A 22,196-nucleotide genomic window follows, 5' to 3' on the forward strand; every position below is an offset into this window, starting at 1 on the left:
CAATAATTATTGCCTAATTACATACTCTTTAGTGATAGAAACCAGATCAGTTGCCATCTGAGGATGAAAAAATGCTATGGAGAAGTAGAAAGGGAATTACAAGGAATCACAGGGAAATTGTTGGAATTGATAGATAGGTTTATTATACTGATTGTGATCATTTTATAGGTATATCCATATAATGACACATTAAATTGTTTGCTTGAAGTATGCAAAGTTTATTGTATAGCATTTATGCTCACAAAATTTTTTAGTAAATGAAGAACAACAGATTCAAGAGTATTATTGGGTTTTGACATGACGGAGAAGGGTGCAAGTTACCATTAGATATGGAATAGTCATAATCCTGTGTATCCCACTTGAGTCGGTATTATGAATGTGAATGTCATCTGTCATTTGTGTCTCAGTTGGAGAAAACTGGGACTTCTGTTTGAGTTTTGTGCCTGGACTAAGGACTGTAGAGCAAGACATGGTCTCTGTGCTACGGAACTTACAAAAGTTGCAGGCAATGCTGTTCTTCTCAGTGTACATCTCAATTAAATTGTGAATTCTGCAAGGAACACAGCATTCTAGACTCAAAATATTGGATATAAGATCAATTTAGGTTTATGTTGTCCAGCCTAACTGTTTTCAGAAATGGAACTGAACTTACACAACAGCACACAAAACTATATTGGCATAGTTGGGATTAAACCTACCTCTCCTGACTCCCTGCCCAAAGTTTTCTCCATTACATCATTTCTCTTTTACTGAACACTATACTCTGAGCAAAGTCAGTGGTCAATAAATTTGCTTAACAACTGCTGATCGGAATTGACAAAAAGCACAGAAGAGTCTCTTCACAGTTACATTATTTTCTGAGGTTAAGCGATGAATAGTTCACAAGATAAGAAATAGGGGAAGATTCTGAATCTTCCTGTTTATTTCTTCTTTTCCTCTTTAACCATAATATATTTACATGTAAGTACTGTAAAATAAACAAACAATAAACAATTAAGAGTCAGTACCTACAAACAATAAGAAAAAATAGTTGACACTTTGATGGGAAAAAATTTAGAAATGACTGCTAAAATGTCAATTTATGAATTAAGACTGTTAGTAGAGGTTAAATTAATCTGGTTCACCATCAGTGGGAGACCTTTGAGAGACTCCATTCTATTTATAGTAAAGGCTCTGAAGCTATGCTGTTCATTTATATCAGGTAACAAAATTACTACTGCAACAGAAGCACTTTGTAGGATCTATGGCACTTGGCAGGAAAAGAGTATTGATTCCAAGCCAAGGAAATGACAGTACAGTGTAGCTGCTGCTGGACTGAAAAAGGAAAAATAAAAGAATAGATAATAACAGATGCATGTGGGCAGTGAGAAGAAGTGCCATCAGTTCAGATTAATTACGAGCCCAATATGTGTGCAGAGACAAATTTTGAAGAAATTCAAGATAAAAGAGAGTAAGCAGGTAGGATGGCTGTAGGGAACTGATATTCAGACAAAAAAGACTACATTCACATCAGTTAGGATAAAGGACCTGTCTCAAGAGGGACGTCATGAATGACTCTGTAAGCAGGAAGAGGTAATCACAGGCCCTGGCACATGGAGACACGTTGAATCTGCTCAAGGGAGTAACTTCTGGTTCTTATCATCATGTGATGTTCATTTTTCTTAAGCCATTTTGAGAAATGCATTATGGTAAACAGGAATACTGATGACTTATTAAGGAAGCAAGTGCTGAAAAATATTAATAAAAACAAACTATAGTTTCTAATTGAGTCACACTGTCATATCCCAAAGTCACATATGTAATACATTCACCATTATAGAGTATAGTCCATAGATACAAATATAAAGAAAACAAATCCAACAAAATTGCTTTGTCCTAAAATGGATAATGGATGATATCCATTATTAATAATGATAATTGATGATATCATAATGGATATCATAAAACCCATGCATTCTGATCATCTGGGATGCCCTCATCAGATTTTATTGCAACAAGTTTGTGTTCTCCAACAGCGAATATATAGTAGAAAGTTCAGAGGGAAGGAACTGCTATAAAAAGGTTACCAGACGAAAAATATTAGTAAAGCCATAAAGATAAGGGGGTTTCATAAAAATCATGAGACAAAATAAACCTTAACCAGAGATCAGTCTATGGAGAAACATATATTTCTCGATTGATCATGATACCAACACATTCTATGATGTAAGATGATTTACATTTAGAGTGATGCCTCAAAAATCACTGAAACAATGAAAAATCATCTTCAGTACACTCTACCTCAAAGACATGAAAGTGAGAAATACAGTATGGAAATGCTTCCATGCAAAAGTATTAAAATGTAAAAAGATTACTGCCTTGATTATAGAAGCGACCTGGAAAATTCCCTTCTGTGTAATAGTTCACTGGTCATGAGGTATTTTCTAGACAAGCCACATTAAACTCACTGGTAAAGGGAAGAGATTTATATTTGGCATATGACTTTTGCTTGGAAATGAGAGAAATCCAGCTAAAATGATTAAATAAATTTTCAGTTAGTTTATGCATCTGAAAAACTTAGTGTATTCAAATATAGCTGGATAGAGGTATATAACGTGCCAGGAATCTATTGTTCTTTATCCCTAATTCCATTTCTTTGTTTTTTTTTTTAACCATTTTATTTTGAAAATCTTATTAACTTACAGAAAATTCAGAAGACTATTACAAAGAGTTCACATATATTCTTTATTTAGCTTTCCCTAACATTAACCATTTAGATAGCCATACTTTGGCCACCTCATGCGAAGAGCTGACTCATTGGAAAAGACCCTGATGCTGGTAAAGACTGGGGGCAGGAGGAGAAGGGGAGGACAGAGGATGAGATGGTTGGATGGCATCACTAACTTGATGGACATGGGTTTGAGTAAACTCTGGGAGTTGGTGATGGACAGGGAGGCCTGGCATGCTGTGATTCATGGGGTCGCGAAGAGTCAAACACGACTGAGTGACTGAACTGAACTGAACTGGACACAATTTTCTAACTGGGAAATAAACGTTGAAACAATACTATTATGTAACTATAGACCATTTTTGAACTTTACTAGGGCTTTATTTGGGCTTCTCTGGTGACTCAGACAGTAAAAAATCTGCCTGCAATGCGGGAGACCCAGATTCGATCCCTGGGTCAGAAAGATTCCCTGGAGAAGGGAATGGCAGCCCATCCCACTATTCTTGTTTGGAAAATTCCATGGACAGAGGAACCTGGTAGGCTATAGTCCATGGGGTCACAAAGAGTTGGTTTTTTCCCAGAAGTTTTTTTTTTTTTTTCTTTTCCAAAATCCAGTTCAGATAGCTACCATGCATTTAGTTGTTTTGTCACTTCAGTCTCTTCCTACTGTAAAAATCCCATTCTTTCCTTGTTTTCATTACCTTGACAATTTTGATGAATACTGATCTCTCAATTTTGTAGACGGGTCTCAATTTGAGTTTTTTTTTGTATTCCTTATCTAATGATTAGGTTGAAGTTATGCAATTTTGGCAATAATCCTGTAGAAGTAATGACTTTTTTCTTCTCCAAGTGCATAATATTGAAGGAACACAAGGCCAGTATATCTTATTTCTGAAGATGTTAACCTTGATTGCTTGGTTAAAGCTTCCTCTGCCAGTTTTCTCCATGACTTCATATTTCTCTCTTTGTAGTTGATAAGTAACTTGGAAGAGACACTTGAGAATATGTAAACAACTTGTTTCTCCTCAAACTTTCACCCACTGATTTTATCACTTTTCGGTAGGCATTGTCTGGAAAAATTATTCTGTGATGTCTGCCACAGCTGTGTTTCTTCATTAGCTTCCGTCTCAAAGGGACAGTGCCAAAGAAATAGGGAGTACAGGTTGCTCTTGATGACATCCAACCACCTCAGCAATCCCAGTGAAGGAAGCGGTTCCTCCATTGCAGCAAAACACCTAGTTTCTACCAGTTGTCTCCTTCATTTAGATCATATATTCATCGCTGAATTGATTACCTCAGGATAGCCAAGGGAAGGCCCCTGTCACAGCCCAGGCCTGGATCATGTTCCCACACCTGCAGTTGGAGGATGGGTTGGGTTGTCCCACTATAAGCACGTGAACTGAGAGTGGAAGAGAGGAGATTCCCCGAGAAAAAAACAGTATACTGTTACCAGAAGAGATGGCAGGTGCTGCAGAGTCACTCTCAGGATACCTGCCACACTGAGATATAGCCAGTTACTCTTGATATGTTTTGAGATCCAAGTTTGTGAAAGACAGTTTCTAAACCCATCAGTATAAAAGTGCTTGAAAATAAAAGCACTTAAATTTATCTTATTTATCACAATAAGGAAGACTGCAAATTCATGGTCATCGATTTCAGTGTTTTTCAATACTTACAGTTGCTGTAGTGTTAGATTTCTTCCTCCTCTGTCCTTAACATAAATAGGAAAAATAACTGTACTTCTACAGTTAAAATAGAGTACTTGATATAATACATGACAAATAGGTAACTGCTCAAAAATATCATGGTTGTTATTATGATTATTACTATTATTAAATACTCAACTTGACACATATATATGTAGTGTCTGTTATACACAAGATACTACTAGGATTAGGAACTCAAAGATGAATAAGAAAGCGTTCTGACTTTAAGGAACACAGAGACTAGTGTGGAGGATAAAATATGCACAAAACTCTACCAGGCAGGATGTTACAAGTTCCCACAATAGGAATAAGTGCTATGCATATAATATATGTTTATGTTTTATATATTTATTAAGTCCCTACTTAATCTCTTCTTCAGGCAATACAAAAACAGAAAATAAAGGAATGCATTTTCAAACAGTTTTTTCTTAAAAGATTAGGCTCTCTACACACACTTAACCTTTCAGATATAAATTGGATGTCGCATTAACCAGCAATTGAATAGAGTGAAGAACAGTTGACTTCATTGTTCTTAATATCTTAGATAGAAAGACTTAAAGATCACAACAAGTAATCTAGTCAGAATGTTATTTTTAAGCATTTAATATCATGGCTCTTTATGCATGACAAAAGACCTCTGCATTTATTTCCCTATACATGAAGAAAATCAGATTATTTGATTTGTTTGACAAAAGACTTTGTGATTTAGAGATCACTTTTGAACTAAATGACCAGACTGTTGCTAAGCAACTGTGTAAAACAATTCTTAAATACAAAAGACACAGCTAAAATACAGCCTTATAAGGTCTATAGTAGCATGTCTGACATTTTTGTATAATCAGTCTAATATTTTCAAAATAAATACTTTCAATACTCTTTTTCATAAACTAATTATATATGTGTGTGAGTGTGTGTATTCAGAAAAATTAAATAGATTGAATGTGAAATTGAAAGCAAAATCTCAACCCAATTGTGTTAATTTACAATAATAATTTTTCAGGTCTACATTGGCCCTGTTAGTTTGCCAAAACATAAAATTTTTCTAAATATTTTTAGAAACTCTTGAAGCTTCTACACAGAGTATTATTCAGATGTTCTGGATCAATGACTGCTCTGCAAATAGATTTTACATTTTACAGATCTTATCTCTGGAAAAATACCAAAACAAGAAAGTATTACCTGACTTGACAACATATATTCCAATTTAGAAATTATTACATAATAATGTAATTTTATTGTGAGAGTAGTTACTAAAAATTCAGCACTTTATTACTTAGTAAATGTAGGTTTTCATTACTGACACTCCCGAGGCCAGGAATATACTTGTCACTTCTTAAACAGAAAGAGAAGATACACTTTTCCTGTATGGCTGTGACAAGTGGTAAGCCTGATCCTCTGAAACCAGAGAAAGAAGCCCTTGAATTACCTTCCTATGAAAATACTGTTTTACTTTCACAGAAGTAGCTCTATCATCAGGTAAACTTGGCAACGGATGAAGCCATCACTGTGAGGAGCTAAATTAACCATTCACCTCACGATGCCTGCCCACTGTGGTCCTAACTAGAGACTGTCAAACACGTAGCTGTTACAAGTGAACCATTTCTGTATCATTCACATAAGAACATCCCTTTCACAAAAGTCATATGGACAAAGCAAAAACAGGGACTTACCCTGGAAGGCAAGGTTTTTGAGTAATTTCCCTGCTAAGCTACTTTCTGTAAAGACTGAGTCCTAGGGGATATTCACTTCAGTTCAGTTCAGTCTCTTACTTGTGTCCAGCTCTTTGTGACCCCATGGACTGCAGCACGCCAGGCCTCCCCGCCCATCACCAACTACTGGAGTTTACTTAAACTCAGGTTCATGGAGTTGGTGATGCCATCCAACCATCTCATCCTCTGTCATCCCCTTTTCCTTCTGCCTTCAATCTTTTCCAGCATCAGGGTCTTTTCCAATGAATCAGTTCTTCACATCAGGTGGTCAAATTATTGGAGTTTCAGCATCAGCATCACTCCTTTCAATAAATATTCAGGACTGATTTCCTTTATGATAGATTGGTTGGATCTCCTTGCAGTCCAAGGGACTCACGAGAGTCTTCTCCAACACCACAGTTCAAAAGCATCAATTCTATGGTGCTCAACTTTCTTTATAGTCCAACTCTCACATCCATACATGACCACTGGAAAAACCATAGCTTTGACTAGACAGACCTTTGTTGGCAAAGTAATGTATCTGCTTTTTAATATGCTGTCTAGGTTCATCATAACTTTTCTTCCAAGGAGGAAGTGTCTTTTAATTTCATGGCTACAGTCACCGTCTGCAGTGATTTTGCAGCCCCCCAAAATAAAGTCTGTCACTGTTTCCCATCTATTTGTTATGAAGCAATGGGACCAGATGCCATGATCTTAGTTTTCTGAATGTTGAGTTTTAAGCCAACTTTTTCACTCTCCTCTTTCACTTTCATCAAGAGGCTCTTTAGTTCTTCTTCACTTTCTGCCATATGGGTGGTGTCATCTGCATACCTGAGGTTATCGATATTTCTCTTGACAATCTTGATTCCAGCTTGTGCTTCTTCCAGCCCAGCGTTTCTCATAATGTACTCTGCATGTAAGTTAAATAAGCAGGGTGACAATATACAGCCTTGATGTACTCCTTTTCCTATTTGGAACCAGTCTGTTGGTCCATGTCCTGTTCTAACTGTTGCTTCCTGACCTGCATACAGATTTCTCAAGAGGCAGATCAGGTGGTCTGGTATTCCCATCTCTTTCAGAATTTTCCACGTGTGTTGTGGTCCACGCAGTCAAAGGCTTTGGCATAGCCAATAAAGCAGAAATAGATGTTTTCTGGAACTCTCTTGCTTTTTTGATGATCTAACGGATATTGGCAGTTTGATCTCTGGTTTCTCTGCCTTTTCTAAAACCAGTTTGAACATTTGGAAGTTCACGGTTCACGTATTGCTGAAACCTGGACTGGGGAATTTTGAGCATTACTTTACTAGTGTGTGAGATGAGTGCAATTGTGCAGTAGTTTGAGCATTCTTTGGCATTGCCTTTCTTAGGGATTGGAATGAAAACTGACCTTTTCCAGTCCTGTGGCCACTGCTGAGTTTTCCAAATTTGCTGGCATATTGAGTGCAGCACTTTCACAGCATCATCTTTTAGGATTGAAATAGCCCAACTGGAATTCCATCACCTCCTCTAGCTTTGTTCATAGTCATACTTCCTAATTCCCACTTGACTTCACATTCCAGGATGTCTGACTCTAGGTGAGTGATCACACCATCATGATTACCTGGGTCGTGAAGATGTTTTTTGCATAGATATTCTTTGTATTCTTGCCACCGCTTTTATAGTTTACTCAGATTTAAAACAATCTCAGTTCTTCCAGAGTTGCCTGCCTAATGAATAATAAGATAATAAGTGCAGAGTGGAAGACTTGATATTGTCCCATTCTCTCAGAGCTGCTGCTGAGAGCACAGTGGACTCAGACATCCAGATGCTACCCCTCTGAATTTCTGTCCTGTCGGCAACAGTGTTAGTCTGCTCAGGTTGCCATACCACAACACCACAGACTGGGTGGCTTAAAAAACACAAATTTATTTTCTCAGAATTCTGGAGGCTAGGAGTCCAAGATGAAGCTACCAGCTTGGTTCATTGCTGGTGAGATCTCTTCTGGGTTTGCCATTGACACCTTCTTGATGTGTCCTCATGTGGCCTTTTTCTGAGTTCTGGTTTTTCTATCTGCTTAAATGGATAGCAGTCCTATTGGATTAGGACCCCACCCTTAATGACCTCATGAGTACCTGCTTCATTGCTCATCAGCGTGTCTGAATCTTTGCAACCCCATGGACTGTAGCCCACCAGACTCCTCTGTCCATGTAATTTTCCTGGCAAGAATACTGGAGTGGGTTGCCATTTGGTGACCTTGACAATGAACCATGCAGAGCAGAACTGATGGACAGCCAGTTGCTATGTCTCTGATCTGCCATTGCACTGAAACTTTTAGAACTGTCTTGCAGATAAAACTCTTCCTACTCCATCCTCTTTCCTTCCTATGCTCCTTCCCTGAGATCAGGCCTGCATCATGATCCAAAGATTCCCCATCTTCTTCCCTTTGTCTTGGCACAGGCATTTCTTTCAGTAAGTCTCTTGCATGTCTAGCCCCATATTGGCATCTTCTTCTAGGAAGACCTGAAACAACGTATAAGGATATGTGGACACAAAGCTTCTAATTATAAAGGGAACACATGGTAACAGACTGGAAAAAAAGAAAGAATTGTTAGCGATTTAGAGATTATAGGAAATTTTTATAATTTTTTAAATATATCTTTACTCTTTAAAAATTGGTCAGAGTGGAAGAATATTTTCGTAATCAGAGAAAGCAGAGAAAATTAAGTAATACCATATTTAGCAACATGGATAGGACCTAGAGATTGTCATTCTGAGTGAAGTAAGTCAGAGAAAGACAAATATATGATATTACTTATATGTGAAATCTAAAATTAGGGTACAAATTAATTTATCTATAAAACAAAAATAGAGTTATGGATATAGAAAATAAACTTCAGTTACCAGGGGTTGAGGAGAGAAGAGGGATTGGGAGATTAGGATTGACATATACACGCTATTGTATCTAAAACAGATAAATAATAATAATCTGCTGTGTTGCCCAGGAAACTCTACTCAATACTGTGTCATGGCCTATATGGGGAAAGAATCTAAAAAGAGTGGATATATATATATGTGTGTGTGTGTGTAACAGATTCACTTGGTTGTACACCTGAAGCTAACACAACATTGTAAATCAACTACACTCCAATAGAAATGTTTTTTTAAAAAGCCATCAAAAGAGGCTAGAAAATGATGGTCCAGCAGCCAGAGTCCTTTGAGTGCCTCCAGAATGGAGGACAGAGGAGTCTGCCTCTGACTGATTGAAAGGCAGCTCCTTCACTCAGCCCACTGGTTGCCCAGAGGTAGAGTGAGCTCTTAACGCTCTGTGTGACCTGAGTTGTGAGAGGAAGGTCACAGGTCATGCCCTGTATCCCTTCACGCTGCCCAGGAGGGTATGGGAAGCTTCCACCTCGGCACGTTCTGACGCAATTTATTCCTGCCTTGATGGCATCACTGATCCTCACGTGACCGACTGGTTCTCCCTCCCCCACCTCCTTATCAAAATCTGAGTAAATGTCTTTCAAGAAAGAAAGGAAGGAAGGAAGGGAGGAAGAAACATAAAACAAATACAAATGTTTAAATAAGGAATGAGCAACAATATGGGCAGAAGAATTCTGGGTAGAAGTGAAGGAAGATCCTGGGGAAGAAGGAAAGACTTCACAATCTGTGACCCCAGCAAATAGCAAGCAGATGGTGGTCCACAGACTCCTCTGTGGAGAGGGAAGAAAATGCTCTTTTTTTCCCTTCTGAAAGTCACAAAGTCCATTGAACAGATTACCTTGATTGAAAGTCTAATTCCACACTATTTCTTCACTCTTTGCCTCCATCACCTCGTTTGTAAAATAGAACTAAGAAGTTTGTTCTAGGATTAAATGAGATAATGCATCAATATACTTAGAAAAGAAGGTCCTGGCACATGATATGAACTTAATTAATATTATTTTCTCATCGTGACTTTCCACAACTGTCTTTCATATACTTTGAACAAAATATGAGATTACATCATGAAGTAGTCTTACCATCAATATGTGGTTAAACAAGAATAAAGACCCTGTCGCATGGAATTTAGAAGGCAATTTTATTCTAATGCTTTTCTGATTTCTATAATCACATTGTGTGACTCTAGGTTTCAGGGTTTTGAGACTAACTTTAAAATAATGCAGACAAGAAAATGTATATTATTTTCAATTAAAAGACTCACGTAGAAAGTACACTTGAGCTGCTTTCAAGTGAAACCATTGAGATTTGCCAAACTGAAAAGTAAATCTTACAGATTGCCCTTTCTGCCATGTATTTGAGCCTCCTAAAACTGATGGAGATATTTCACAGATCCAAATATTTGCATGAGAAAAAAACTGTCCCTGAGTGAAAAAAGTTTCAGCATTTCCAATTCTCCTCTGTCCAGCTGGTAGAGGATAAGGGGAGAAGACATTCCTAGGATATCTATTCACCAACTCAGAAAGTACAGCTGAGGTTAATATCCAACACAATATACATACAATGGTTTGTATAAGCCATTGTACTTTTTTATTTCATTCAGTAAAATAACAGTAAAAAGTGTTAATTGAGAACCAACTGGATTTTGTCATAGAAATAGGAGAAAAACAGTCAATGTGACCAACTAGTTTACCCTCAAGGAGCTTTCAGTCAACCAAAGGAAAACAGACAGGAAGTAAGTAAACTAATAAAAAGAAAACTAACTAATTAGTGTAATTTGTGTAAAGCAAACAAAGGAATAATGTGATGAGGTGATTGGGTGGAAACAAATGGAAGTAGTCTATTATAGACTATTATTTATTAAGGTCTTCTCTTTAGATTTATTTATAAAGAAAAAGAACTAGCCATTTCAAGATTCTCAGGGACACTTCCATGAAAAGGGAGGAGTGAGTGCAAAAGCTTGAGAGGAAACCCATTTTGATCGTTAGAGGAATGAAAGAAGATTTGTATTATTGGACCCAGGAAATGAAAGGGAGAATGGTGGGCGGGGGAGGTCAGAGGAGTTAGAAAGACCTTAAATTAGGGGAGAATTACATATCATGATATAGATTTTAGGTTCATTCCAAATTCAGTGGGGAGCTTTTGAAGGGTCCTAGGCAGTGGCGATGTGATGTCCACCGTTTTGAAATAGATAATTTTCATGTGGCCCTTTAACCTATTAGGAGTCTAAATGTAAGCTATGTGAATGGCATTTTAAATTATAGCACATGAAATAGCAGGAGTAATTTTATCCACATTGCAGTAAAACAGCATATTTGCAGGGAAAAAATGCTGGAGAAATCAACAATCGTTATTTTACAAGCAAAACATAAATTAATAAAGACGCTATCAATTAAGGTCTGTGTTTTCTTATGCGAAGTTATTGATCTAAGAAAGGGTTGAAGCCTTAGAAATTTAGTGAAACCCTGCCTGCTTATGATGTTCTTCTCTTTAACCCTATCTAGATGGAAGAGCAGCAAATTATTCTCTGCTTTACAAATGTCTAGGGTTAGAAGTTCAGATTAGTTCTGCAGGAAGTTACATCTCACACAACTATCCTGACACCGGTGAGAACCAGGGATTGAAGAAGGTCAGCCTCCACAGCCACACTTCACAAGTTTTCCCCGGGCGAACATAACCTGAAGTTCACTTGGTGCGTTCGTTCCGCAATATGTTTTCAATAAATGTCGCCATGTACTCAGAAAACAACTCTAAAATTAATCCTACCTATGGTAATATGTCTTGCAATCGGACAAGCTAAAGGCTCTCATAAAATCTTACATGATATTTAAGCCTCAGATGTGGCCATTCAGTGTAATTAGGAACTTGTTAGTTGGAGGAGTGTTGACTTTATGTTCAATATATTTGTATGTTGCTTTGGCTCAGAAAAGACTTAAGATATACAGTGACTTTAGACATGATGCCATATAAAAGGTAAGATTAAATTCTGCAGTAAGAAGAGAAACAAGTCAAAGAGAAACAGGCCTGGGGCAGTAAAATGGAGCCAGCAGGAGCTTATCAAAATGTAAATACCATTAACCTTTCTGAAGGGTTCACATATTGGCTCCAGGCTTTCCAGAAGAATGGCATTTCTTCAGCTAGGTTCTCAGTATGTTAAGATAAAAACAACTAATTTCTCAAGAAAAGCAATAATAACTCTTCGTGGTTCTGAGATCAGGGTGAAATTTATCCCAGGGACCCTCTCAGGTGGACTGAAGACCCTCTTTAATGCACTGAACAACATCTTCAGTAACATTCTTATGCAACATGTAAGCTATGTGGAATCGTTTTTATAAGGAAACGGATAAATGAGACTTCTGTATCTACACATGCTAAGATAATAATTCCTCTTTCTCAGTTTAAACTGCTGTTAGCATTTTAACATTTAGCATTTGAGCAAGTAAATAGTTTTCTTGCTAAACTGAATAGTTTAGTTTAGATTGAGGTTGCTAGGCGTTGAAAATAATGTTTGCGAATAGACCTCAGTCTCTCAAATGCTTTTCCTTTGGATGAACACTTAAGCAAAGAAAGGTGGAAGAATGCAATCATGTATTTTTTGAGTGGGACTAATTCTAAAGGAGGAATGGTTCAGATATGGAGAAGTGTGCAGAAGAGAACATTTACCTCTCTAAATTTCTATAATCGGTGGATGAGGAAGTCAAGGCTTTGAAACAGAGAACACAAAAAAACTGCCCCAAGGGTGCTTGGGGCCAACTACATTTCCTTCCAAAAAAAGGGCGGAGAGGCGGTGGTTTAAGTCAGAAAAAAGAAAAAACACCAAAGAACACAAATTTCCATATTTATTTTCTGGGTCAAGGACTCCTTTACGATTCAGATAAAAACTATGTATTTTCTCACGGGGAAAAACACATTTTAATGTAGCAGACATGATCTCTCAACCAATTTTAGCTTTAGAAAAATTTTGATGATGAGGATCTAAAGCAAGGGGGAAAATTCATCATTTTTATCATCTCCATTTGTACATCTGCATTAGGAAGAAAGCTGGCAAGCTACAGGTATGTACACATGGAAAGTATTTTGTCTAAAACAGAGTGTAGTAGTGTAAAACTGACAAAAGAGTTTTAGAGTTGGAATGGTGACAGGTATACACTGGTGACAGTAGGTCTGGGAAGGATATGGGCTAGAGAAAACTCAAAGGAGTGGATCAACAGAAACCTGTAGGAGAGGGTTTAAGGCATCTTTGGGAGTGACCTTGACAGCAATTTTATAGCACAGGGAGCAAAATTTGCTTCACTTGGTTATCTTTGCGCAGCATTGCCAGGAATTCAAATACTATGAGGCACAGAGAAGAAAGAGTAGGTGATAAAGTTAGGGTTATCCCACCTCACCTTTGGGAATACAGAATGAGCTAGAGCATTCTCTCTGTACTCTGTAAAGAGAGAAGAAGGTGAGAAGAATGAATCCTCTACCAGGATTAGTTAAATGGGGGAGTGCAAACTTTGAAGTCTTTAAGCCAACATCAACTTGCTGATGCCATCTATTCTGATAGCCTAATAGGATTTTTTAAAATTAGTTTTCAGTGCGTAGAACTAATATCTATATAAATATATACATTAATGTCTACATTTCTGGCTTCTTAAAAAAATATCAGATGAGTTGACAATGGTGGACTCCAATTTTTGCATGCAACAATCGTTCCCTCACAGCACCAAAATTTGTTTTTCCAACACGGAGACTAAGTTATCTTCAAGCTTGAGAAGTGTCTCCAGTAACCAGGCTGCCTGTTTTGTTAATTTATATTACCTGCCTCACCTCTATAGCTTTGAGTTCATAATACAGTCCTCTCCACCCCCGAACTAATATGTTTTAAATCAGTCATCTACTGTGGCAGGCATGAGGTTGCACCTACAAACCTCTAATTCTAGGGAGCTTAATTGGCCAAAGGTATCAAATGCTGCACTTTGAACCTACCACTGTAACTTCACCAACACTGTACTCCTTATTGGCTGTTCCCAATCAATGATTGAGTGCATCCTGAAATAGCTCCGGGACTCTCTAGTGACTTTGCCGAAGCTCCTAAAATTCCCAGGCAGACTAAAATGCTTTCCTTCAGCTTCCCTTTACTCTGGGTCATACTTGCTTCTACCAGCTTTTTCCAGCTCCTTCTCATTTTCTGTCTTAAAGGCATTTTCTCTACTAAAACCCTTCCTTATTTTTAATGCTCCTCACTACCTGCTTCTTGATGAACCTGGACTATTATAAGTGATTTCAGAAATAGGGTGATATGAGAAAGAGGGCAATAAGATGGGGATTTGGGATTGGCTCACTCACTGCCCAAAAGGTGAAGAGAGTGTCATTGTGGTTGATAAATGAGACATGGATAGTCATTGGCACAGAGTGACAGTGTACTTGCTGACAGTTTTACCTGTAGTGACTTGAAAATTTAAAAAAGCAAGAAAACAGTCCCAATGGAGATTTTAACTTGGCAAATGAAATGATGCAGGGTGTTGAAAAATTTGGGAGTGGGAGGATACCTAAAAAGTCAATGAACTTAACTGAGTACAGCTAAATTATACTGATACTTTATGAAAAGATAATGAGAGACTGAGGGCTATCTTTTAAATTAATTTCTATTGGAAGATAGCTAATTTGCAATGTTGTGTTAGTGTCTGCTGTATAAAAAAGTGAGTCAGTTATACACACACACAGACACACACACACACACACACACATATTTATCTCCACTCTATTTTAGATTATATTCCTACATAGGTTATTACAGAGTTTTGAGTAGAATTCCCTGTACTATACAGTAGATTCTTATCAGAGAGACTGAGGGCTATTCAAAAGCAGTTAATAACTAAGGGGGACAGAGAGCCTCTGGGATAGAGGTTATTACCTGAACAAGATGAACAGACCTAGCACCTGGATGAATTGAAGAAATATTTAAATGCTCAGTCAAGGCAAGTCTGTTTTACAAAGCTTAAGGCCTGGTAGAGAAAACTTGAGATGTTAAAGTATGACTTCGGTACCTCTAGATGGAGACTCCTTGCCCACTCAGACTCTCTGGTCTAGCAGAGAGGTGATCCACCCTTCCCTGGTAAGAGCTAACACGTCACTCTGCTATAACATGCTGCCAGAACCTCTCCCTTTCATGAAGCACCAGGTATTCTTCCACCTCCTCCTCTCCTGGACACCAAGCTGATAATGAATGTTAAATCCCAACATAATCCAGCTGAAGATATGCTCAGGCTGATATGGGGTGATAGAAAAGTATATAATAAGGAATTGCAAGATTTAGCAGGCCTTTACCAGAAGAAGCCAGGGGGTGCTCCTGGGATTGCATTTTAAGAGGGCTTGTTCAAGAGTGCCAGAACATAAGACAGGATAAGGAAGAATTCATTGACTGAGGAGGCAAGGCATTTTCTCAGGGTGTGAATTTAATACTCTACTAAGAATACCATCAGATGGAGCAAAGTTCTTCCTGCAGTGGCTCTTAGATGCTAGGAAAGAATGATAGTTGAGTCTAAGTGAAGTAAAAATGCCTAAATTACACTGGAAGATGATTGAGGGAGGAATTAAGAAGCTGAAAGAAGTGGGCATACTGAAATGGCTATATTATGTAAAGGCAAAAAATCCACCAGAAGATTACAATCCATGAGTAGATCCAAAGAACACACCTTTCAGCAAGTCTTTCAGGAGTGTTTGGTGAGAGGGGTATCATCACTAAGAAGTCCCTTGATGGATATCCTGTCTAGTCTAGGAAGGATGGTAAGAGAGGAGATTAGAGAGCTGGTGGTGGTAATGTTTGTGGAATGATGGGAACCTGGAAATAATAGATGTTAGAGGTAGAACTTAATAGGGCTTCCCAGGTGGGTCGGTGGTAAAGAATCTGACTCCAGTGCAGGAGACATGCGTTCAGTCACTGGGTAAGAAAGAATCCCACTCCAGTATTCTTGTCTGAGAAATCCTATGGACAGAGGAACCTGGGGCGCTCTAGTCTATGGGGTTGCAAAAAGTCTCACATGGCTTGAGCACACATGAACATGTGCATGCTTGCTAAGTTGCTTCGGTCATGTCTGACTCTTTGTGACCCTATGGACTGTAGCCCGCCAGACTCCTCTGTCCATGGGATTCTCCAGGCAAAAATACTGGAGTGGGTTGTCATGCCCACCTCCAGTGGATCTTCCAGACCTGGGGACCAAACCTGTGTCTCTTATGTCTCCTGCATTGGCTAGTGTGCTTTTTACCTCTAGAGCCATCTGGGAAGGACACGCTAGCACTTAAATGCCTGAAACCAAGAGGCAGCAGTTACTGTAACTGTCAGTAAGGTCAGGGAAAATGTTTGGCTACATCACCTCCCTTCCATCCTGGAAAGGCCAGTTCTTTGTCCTTATAGCATGAGAAATTTTTGTGGGTTGGGTTTGTTTTTCCTCCTGCAGAGCCTCAAGCAAACCTACTGTGAGGGGCTTATGAAATGTCCAATTTATAGACATGGAATCCTACACAGCATAGCAACTGTCCAGAGGACCCTCTTTACGGTGAAGGAGATATGAAATGATTCATAGAGTCACAGAATTCATGATCATAGAATCCATTGATGAAGTCTTGCATCATGCCATCCAGGACCAGCTGCTGCTGCTGCTGCTAAGTCGCTTCAGTCGTGTCCGACTCTGAGCGACCCCATAGACGGCAGCCCACCAGGCTCCTCCGTCCACGGGATTTTCCAGGCAAGAGGACTGGAGTGGAGTGCCATTGCCTTCTCCGCCAGAACCAGCTAGTCTCATACAAAGCTGCAACGGTCTTCTAAAGGTGTAACTGTCTTCTCAAGGTGTAACTGAAGAAAGTACTCTGAAAAGATGACGTGTTATCCCCTCAGGACATAGTACATTCGTGCAATCAGAGACCATGCTATAGCATTATATTCTCAAATAGGAAAGATACATGTGTCCTTCCAGAGAGCAGGAGTTCTCCTACATACATCCCTTCCAAAGACTCCCTGGAGGATTTTGTGCTTCCTGGCCCCATCACTCTGGGTTCATCAGTGCTGGAGGCTTCAGTGTCCAAAGGAGGCACACTCTTGTCAGGAGATGCCACAAGGGCTCACTGCATTGTAAGATATGGCTGCTGTCAGAGCTTTAGATTTCCAATATCAAGGGAGCAACTGGCAAAAAGAGATGTTCACCATCCTCCACGGGGTACTGACTCCATTCAGTTGGAAGTAGAGATGCTTTCATACAATAAGGACAGTGAAGGATCTGTGTAGAAATCAAATGATACACCCGCTGCCTTCTGGTGCTCTCTTGTCCCATTGCTTGTGTAAGCAGGCACATACAGCAATCCTAAACTGAAAAGACTTGATGATCAAGAGCTCAAAACCTTCACTTCCTTGAAGAAAAGCAAAATATGGTGATGGCCTCTATCACAGTGGAACAGATCTGTAGCCACATCCTGACCTCTCTAACCCTCTGATTTTGTACTGATCATCACATGTAGCAAGCTTTTGCCATATACCTGAAATGCACTTTCCTAGGAAATGGACATTGTTTTCTCACCTCTTTTTGTGTTCTTTCAAATATCACCTTAGTAGGAGCTCTGTGACGGCCCTGTTTAAAACTTCATATTTGCTTCCTATTTATCTTTACTCCATGCCTGCTTTGTTTTTCCCACGGCACTTTCTAACACCTAAAATACAACACAGTGCACTTTTATTTTCATTTTCTTTATTGCCTCTCAGCCCAAATGTAAGCTTCAAAAAACTGGGATTTTTGTTCACTTTTTACATTTCATTTAAAGTTGCTCAGTTGTGTCCGATACAGTCCATGGAATTCTCCAGGGCAGAGTACTGGAGTGGGTAGCCTTTCCCTTCTCCTGGGGATCTTCCCAACCCAGGGATCGAACCCAGGTCTCCCACATTGTGGGCAGATGCTTTACAAGCCGAGCCATGTGTTTAAATGGTGCCTGGTGCATGTTGGAATGTCTTATTGACTGATATGATGAATGGTTATCATTATAGGCAGCAATTGTTGTATATGTAAAGCAATGTAGGCAGAAGCTAAATTGCAAGGGTGTTGCCATGTAAATGGGCATTGAGAAAATAGCATCATCATCATTGACTTCATTATTATTCCAGCAACCAACATTTATGAATGTTTATTATGTGCTATACACTTTGCAATCTGTTTTACATGCATTTTATTATTTAATCTTCCCAACGTTATGATATGGGTTCTAATAGTATTCTTATTTCCTCTACAGCTCAGAAACATTAAGTATCTTAATCAAGATAGAACTAATTGGCAGAGATATTATTCTAACTGAATCTGACACTAAAGTTTTGATTCATAATTTTAGCTCTCTGGTGAACACAGAAATCATAGAGAACAGTTTTAGAACCTTGTGGTACACCAGAGAACTGGAGAAGGACAAACAAATATTAAAGCAACTCAGCAATATGAAATGAAAATGTTTCTTATCTTTAAAGTGTAATTTAATAAAAAACATAGATAATATTTTAAAGAGATCAGAAAAAAATGCAAAAATTTTAAAAAAATAAAGTTTTATGGCTTATCTTAGACATATACCATTGCCTTTATTTAAGAAAGTAAACAATGACTTTGGTCCTCCATTAGTCTTTACAGTCAATTTTAATGGAAGTTCAATTAAAAGTTGTTCCCATAATTGAGTAGAGTAATCACAAAGACACGCAGTAGCAATATTTTAAATCCAGCAAAGAAAAATATAAATGCTTAAGTGATAATATATGTTCTAGAATACTACAGTGAATTTTCGAGTTACTAGCTTTAGCTCACTATTAAACACACACGCACAAACACACACACTCATGAACCACATGAAAGTTTATTATGCTTTTTGGAGGATGTCTTTTGAGGTGTATTTGAGACCCAGGTGCAGAATATCATAGAAAAGTTTGTTATCTCAAAAACATACAGCTAAAAATTCAGTTACTTTAAAAACTTTGAGATTTCAAGGACAATTCTGTTGCTTAAATGAAAAGCAGGTGAAAATTCTACAGAAAACTAGCAAATCATAAAAGAATTGCAGATATGAAAGTCACTTGGGTCAAGGCTAAGAAACAATGGTATATACATGTTATATATGTGGTATATACATGGTATACACACATGGTATATACAATGCTATATATTAGACTAACCTTGGCTAATATGGAAACAAAGGAAACATTTCCTTTGAAAACTCTCACTTCATTTTTGTTTCTATCTATGCTTTCACATTTGTTGGAAACAATCTTCACTATGTAAAAAATTATAGGAAACATTTGTCATGCTTTGATATGCACATATTCAAATTTTAATTTTACCACATGGCTAGCTTACTCATTCATATGTTTCTACACACATACACATTAATCGAGAGTCCCTTGAGTACTAGATATTGTTAGGTTTTGCTTAACCATGAATGAGAATTTTCTTTGTCTTGGAAGCCTACATAGACCCTAAAATTAGCAATACAGTGTGAGACGTGGTATTGATCTAGGTAGACTCAGGGTCCTGGATGGAAAGCACTTGGTTTTAAAGGAATGGATTATATCCTACATAAATTTGGGGGAGTGAAGGGTGTTAGAAGGTGGATGTTAGTCTTGAAAATTCTTGAGGGACTTGAAGGGCTCATTGGCACATTCGTATGTCTGGAGCATGGGGTGCTGCAGTGAAGCAAAGGTGGAAGATAGTACTGGAAAGTGAAGTGTTTGCATCAAGAAAGAAAGACACCTGGGGCCTCCCAGGTAGCCCAGCTGGTAAAGAATCTGCCTGCAATCCAGGAAACCCTGGTTCAATTCCTGGGTTGGGAAGATCCCCTGGAGAAGTGATAGGTTACCCACTCCAGTATTCTTGGGCTTCCCTGGTGGCTCAGATGGTAAAGAATCCGCCTGCAATGTGGGAGACCTGGGTTCGATCCCTGGGTTGGGAAGATCCCCTGGAGGAGGGCAGGGCAACCCACTCCAGTGTTCTTGCCTGGAGAATCCCCATGGACAGAGGAGCCTGGCGGGGTACAGCCCACGGGGTCGCAAAGAGTCGGACACGGCGGAGCGACCAAGCCCAGCACCGGAAGGAAAACTGAGGACATTTGCAACAGGAAATGATGACATCAGCTTGGTTATTCGGTAGAACAGTGTAGTGACAGGCAGAGTGTACCTGAGTTATTGGAGATGGAAGGCAGAGGCAATAGATGCTACAAGTTAGACAAAAATGAAGATACAGTCTAAACCAAACTGTTAAAACTAGTCTCAACCAAGGTGTGATCTGTTGGGGCTCTTTGTTAATAGCAGCAGTGAAAATAGGTAGATGCCATGCATGGGGTTCAGAAACACATTTATTGTCTATTACTCTACTCTCTTTACCCGTATATGTTAGCAGTTAATGTTGGTAGAGTTAGTATGTCACTACAGTTCCCTCAGGCATTTATGCTTGTGAGACCTGGTCTAAATTTAGTATTAACAGAGAATTAGAGAGAAGAGGGCAGAAGTCTTTTCTTTGTCTCAGGTTAAGCTGATTTCCCAATAGCGTATTTGTGATTTCCACATTCATCATTAATATATATATGTTAATTTCTTCCATACTTGAGATAATATTTGAACAATATTAAAATTATGAATGTCTGTAACTATAAGGCCATTTTTAATTATAAGGGTTTCATGGAATTTGCTAGCTGCAATGTTATTTATGTCATTAAGGTTTATCAGTATTTCATTATATACCAAGCGTTTTATTTTTGGGTCATCACGAATATCTCCCAATCCTACACAAACCATTAGCGTTTAATGTATAAGCCACATTCTCTGACAACCAATTACTAGAAGAAGCACACAGTGGTAAATCACAATCAATGAGCCAATTTCAGGTCAGGCACTTAAATCCAAAAATGAGATATCAGGGAACAATTTAAAGAAACCAATGGACAGCCTGATGCAAGTTTATTTTACTATAGCTACTTTGTACTTCACAGTAAGAAATGGTTTAGAATTGTGAATATCATCACTAAAGGTGTAAAATTCATTCATAATGCACACATTTTTAGAGATATTGATTTTGATGGAAAAATTCCCCAGCATATTTTGAATCAAGATCGTCTTACTTATAAGTAAGATAGCTTACTCTATCAATTCAAGACATGGAGTGAAATGAAGTAAATGTTGTGTTTGATCTCTAAATTGATAAAACAATTGCCCAGTTATTTTCTGCTGTGAGACCCTCTGTAAATGCAAATGCCAATAATGTTTTTTTCTGTTGTTAAATTTTGGTCTTTTTTGCTCTTCTATTGGAAGAGAAAGTGGACCCATCTTTCCATTAATGTTATCACCTTTAGCAAATATTTACTTTGACAGTACTAAGGAGAGAATAAACATATTTTAGAAAAGGAAAAAAAAAATGTGTATTTTCATGAAGCACAAAATAAAAACATTATTCCAATCTAAATTAAGTTGAGAGTTCCAAAGAATATCAAGGAGAGATAAGAAAGCCTTCCTCAGTGATCAGTGCAAAGAAATAGAGGAAAACAAAAGAATGGGAAAGACTAGAGATCTCTTCAAGAAAATGAGAGATACCAAGGGAACATTTCATGCAAAGATGGGCTCAATAAAGGACAGAAATTGTATGGACCTAACAGAAGCAGAAGATATTAAGAAGAGGTGGCAAGAATACACAGAAAAACTGTACACAAAAGATCTTCACGACCCAAATAATCATGATGGTGCAATCACTCACCTAGAGCCAGACATCCTGGGATGTGAAGTCAAGTGGGCCTTAGAAAGCATCTCCACAAACAAAGCTAGTGGAGGTGATGAAATTCCAGTTGAGCTATTTCAAATCCTGAAAGATGATGCTGTGAAAGTGCTGCACTCAATATGCCAGCAAATTCAGAAAACTCAGCAGTGACCACAGGACTGGAAAAGATCAGTTTTCATTGCAATCCCAAAGAAAGGCAATGCCAAAGAATGCTCAAACTACCGCACAACTGCACTCATCTCACACACTAGTAAAGTAATGCTCAAAATTCTCTGAGCCAGTCTTCAACAGTACAAGAACCGTGAACTTCCAGATGTTCAAGCTGGATTTAGAAAAGTTAGAGGAGCCAGAGGTCGAATTTCCAACATCCTCTGGACCATCAAAAAAGCAAGAGAGTTCCAAAAACACATCTATT

The sequence above is a fragment of the Muntiacus reevesi genome, chromosome 4 (genome assembly GCF_963930625.1).
Source record: "Muntiacus reevesi chromosome 4, mMunRee1.1, whole genome shotgun sequence".
In the NCBI taxonomy this organism is placed as follows: domain Eukaryota; kingdom Metazoa; phylum Chordata; class Mammalia; order Artiodactyla; family Cervidae; genus Muntiacus; species Muntiacus reevesi.